Below are 4002 nucleotides of genomic sequence, written 5' to 3' on the forward strand. Positions count from 1 at the left end.
GCCCACCAGGCTCCTCTGTCCATGGGATTTTCCAGGCAAGAATACTGGGATGGGTTGCCATTTCCTTCTCCAAGGCATACAGACATTTTTTATTGTTTCACTTAAGCATTAAAATAACAATCCTGGAACCACAGCCCCTCCTCCTGGAAGTGATCCCGGCCCTCCCCTCTTGGAAAACATTCTTCCAGCCCTTCTCCAGAGCATTCGCTTATGCAAGGACACACACACACACACACACACACACACACACACACACACACCCAGCAAGATACCAGGCTCCCAGATGCACTCAGAGACACATATTCACCCGGACACGCAGGGACACGCCGACACGGGAACTCTTGCAGCACATAGGGAAGTTGATCAGAATACTCTCCAGTGTGGGTGTATTTAGGCAGACACATTTCTAGAGAGGAATCTAAATACGTTTTATTTTTACAGGTTTTGCATAAGAAACCTCGCCTCCTTTTCCGATCCTCTTCCTGCCACGCCAACAACAGGCATTTCACGTTTCCAGCCCATCTTCCACGCTGCGGGTGAGGCCAGCTGCTAGGTGCAAGGTGGGCCACGTCTAAAGTCTTCACAGCTGATGACACACTGCCGGGGCTGTTTGGGTGGTGGTGATGGGGTGCCCTGGGTGTGGGCATGGGGTTCGGATTCAGGAGGATGCCCTGAAAGTGAGGGCAATGTCGGAGGTCAATGGCTGGCCTGTAGCCCTTGACCTTCTTTAGGGACATGTCTGAGGCCTTGGGGACTCTTTGGATTTGTGTGGGCCACAAACATTGATTGGCCTCTGAAAATCCAACCACGTTGAGCTGCAGATAGACCCTGGAGAAACCCCTAAGGAGAGTGCTCTCCCACACTCGGGGTTTTGGGTCTACCTGTACGCATGAGGGCCCAGCCACTTGCCTCCAATTTCACCGTTACCCCCACTCTATTGAATGCTAGAGAGTTCTCTTCAAAGCCACTCTACCCCAGTGGGGGTGGTTCTAGCCTCAGCAGAGCCCGAGGGGGCCTGACTGGTTGACACTGATTTCTGCAGTCTGTGGGTGGGTGTGTTATCATGGGGAAGCATCGTGACACCCAGCTCCAGGCCCAGCTCGGAGGGTGTTCCTGTTGGGTGGTGCTGGCAGTGGAGGTGAAACCGCATGACTCAGATGGAGTTTGCACCCAGCCAAAACCCAGATAGGGACTTGAGCCCACTGTCCTTTAATTAAAATTGCATACCCGGTCTCAGGACTTAATGAAGCCCAGGTTCTTTATGTTTCGTCGCGGAAAGATTTCAGTGCGAGACAAAGTGATGAGTGGATTTAGAGAGAGACACATTCCGTAGACAGAATGCGATCTGTCTCAAAAGCAAGGTGGGCCTTGGGAGAAACACAAGCCACAGAGTGTGGGCCATCTCAGAAGGCAAGAGGCCCCGGAAAATGGGGTGGTTAGTTTTTTATAAGCTGGATAATTAGTGGGAGGCTTCCCAGGTGGCTCAGTGGTAAAGAATCCACCTATCAATGCAGGAGACCCGGGTTCAATCCCTGGATCGGGAAGACCCCCTGGAGAGGGAAATGGCAACCCACTCCAGTATCCCTGTCTAGAAAATCTCATGGACAGAGGAGCCTGGTGGGCTGCAGTCCATGGGGTCTCAAGAGTCGGACACGACTTAGTGACTCAACAACAGCAACGGGTGGGAGGTTTATTCCACCTCTCTTGGTAAAGGGGCAGAGGTTTTTAGGAATTGGGCCACTGCTCAGTTTTTGGCCTTTTACGTCCGGCCTCTGGACCGTCATGGCGCCCCTGGCCACGCCGTGTAGATAAGAGTCACAATAAGCGTATAAAGAGGCTCAAGGTCCTCTGGAAGTTGAATCTTCCACCATCTTGGACCCAGTTGGTTCTAACCAGTTTATGTCGGGTCATCAAGGGCTCTGTCTTTGTTTCAGAGGCTGTGCACTGCCCTCTTCTCTCCTGTTTCAAAGGCATTCACAGGCCTCAGTCCCTGAACAAGATCTGAGCTTCAGAAGGCATCTCTGCAGGCTGCCAGCTCCGAGAGCAGGTGAGCCCCGCAGAGAAACCCGAACAGGACGTACAGACAGGTGTGGATGGAGATGGGAGAGGACTGATTCTGCAGTGTGTCCGCCCTGGGCTGCCCCTGCGCCTGGCTGCCAACCTGTCACACCCGGGCCTGGGCTGGGGATCCGGCCCTGGAGACCAAGAACCTTCCAGAGCTTCGATTAGAAGCCTCAGCCCCGTGGAGCGTGCACAAGCCGTACAGGCGTGGGTCAGAGCTCGTGTCTCTGCTGCACCGAGCCTCTGTTTCCTCAGCTGTCCCGTGGTGGCGAGGTGTTTATTATCAGCTCGGGGGACGCATCGCCGTGGTCTGGGGCAGAGTCTGACTTCTGGTTCGGAGTTGACTCAGGCCCAAGGGGCTGGCACTCCCTCCCAAGTCCCAAGCATCCATCCACCCTGATAGGGCTCCTCTGTCTGTGGTTGAAACCCTCCCCCTGTTGAATCAGGGCAGACGTCTCCAATGGGTTTTATTTTTATCCTTCAGCCGCATGTGTCTGAAACCACCGAATCAGAAAGGTGTCATAAATTAAATCTCTACAGGAGTCCTTGGAGCCTGGCTCCCTGCCCAGAATGCCAAGGGCCCCAGGAGGAGGCTTCTGCCAGTCACATGAGCAGCTTGGCTCTCCCAGCTGACGGGTGCTTCTCCCGGAGGGTCTAAGATGTGCCAGGTGAAGTCTTGGGTGCTTCCCACACAGGCTCCCACCTATAGCCAAGTGGAGTAGCTATCCCCACTTTACAGATGGGGAAACTGAGGCTGGGAGGTGAGGCTTGTCCCAGGTCACCCGGCAGGTGAGAGGCAGAGCTGCCACCCCAGCTGGGTCTGCCTGTGTCCAGAGGCTGTGCTGCCCCTTGTGCAGAGCGGGAAAGACAGAGGTCCCAGAGGTCACTGTTGCTGAGTCTTACTGCTTGCAGCAGGACAGGCCAATAAATGGGGAGACGAACTGTTGGGGCAGAGAATAGCAATTTTTTTGGACAGCCAGCACACCGAGAAGGTGGTGGATTAGTGTCCCAGAGAACCATCTTCCCTGAGCTAGAGTTCAGGCTTCTTTTCCTTTTTTATTTTCTGGCTGTGTTGGGTCTTAGGTGAGGCATATGGGATCCTCATTGAGTCCTGCAGATCTTTCATTGAGACGCAGGAACTCTGTAGTTCAGGCACAAGGGCTCATTTGTTCCGCGTCACATGCAATCTTAGTTCTCTGACCAGGGATCGAACCCATGTCCCCTGCTTTGCAAGGTGGATTCTTAACCACTGGACCACCAGGAAGGTCCCTTCAGGCTTCTCTCATACTGAAACGGGAGGGGTAAAGTCCTGGTTTCCGCCAGACGCTGGAGGGGATACGTTAACTTTCTTCCTTCCCGCAGCCATTCACTGGTGGGCCTGGTCAGGACGTTTCCTGTGAGCTGAGCAAAAGTTTTTTAGCTTAACTCACATTACCTGGGAAGCAGGGTTCCCAGAGATGGGCCGTGGTGTATCATTTAAGCTGATAGGCATCATCCCTTTTGTGGTTAACTTGTGCATGCGTGCGTGCTAAGTCAGTTTAATCGTGCCCGACTCTTTGTGACCCCATGGACTGTAACCCACCAGGCTCCTCTGTCCATGGGATTTTCCCAGCAAGAATATTGGGGTGGGTTGCTAATTCCTCCTCCAGGGGATCTTCCTGACCCAGGGATAGAAACTGCATCTCTTATATTTCCTGCCTTGGCAGGCGGGTTCTTGACCTCTAGCGCCACCTGAGAAGCCCCAATTAACTTGTAATCGAATACAAAGGTCTTTTCTACTCTATCGTGACCACTGCTGCGGGGGGTGGGTGCAAGAGAGGTGAGCCTCCAGCTCAGGCTCACAGATCTAGCAGCTTCTGGAGGAGGTGACGCTTGGACTTGGCGTGAGGGGTTTGGAGAGAGATGGGGAAGGCACGTGAGGTGAGAGACGGGGGACACGGG

General features: G+C 53.8%; 1 protein-coding gene across 1 annotated transcript in view; it reads left to right on the plus strand.

Annotated features, from left to right (window-relative positions):
• The window catches only part of DEGS2 (delta(4)-desaturase, sphingolipid 2), a 50196-nt gene that overhangs the window by 10477 nt on the left and 35717 nt on the right, over positions 1 to 4002 (plus strand). The window contains exon 3 of the mRNA XM_010851366.1: positions 442 to 560. The gene's annotated coding sequence lies outside the window, so the exon portion shown is untranslated. The remainder of the gene's footprint in view (positions 1 to 441; positions 561 to 4002) is intronic.

Source organism: Bison bison, unplaced genomic scaffold, assembly GCF_000754665.1.
Source record: "Bison bison bison isolate TAMUID 2011002044 unplaced genomic scaffold, Bison_UMD1.0 scf7180017864302, whole genome shotgun sequence".
Taxonomy (NCBI): domain Eukaryota; kingdom Metazoa; phylum Chordata; class Mammalia; order Artiodactyla; family Bovidae; genus Bison; species Bison bison.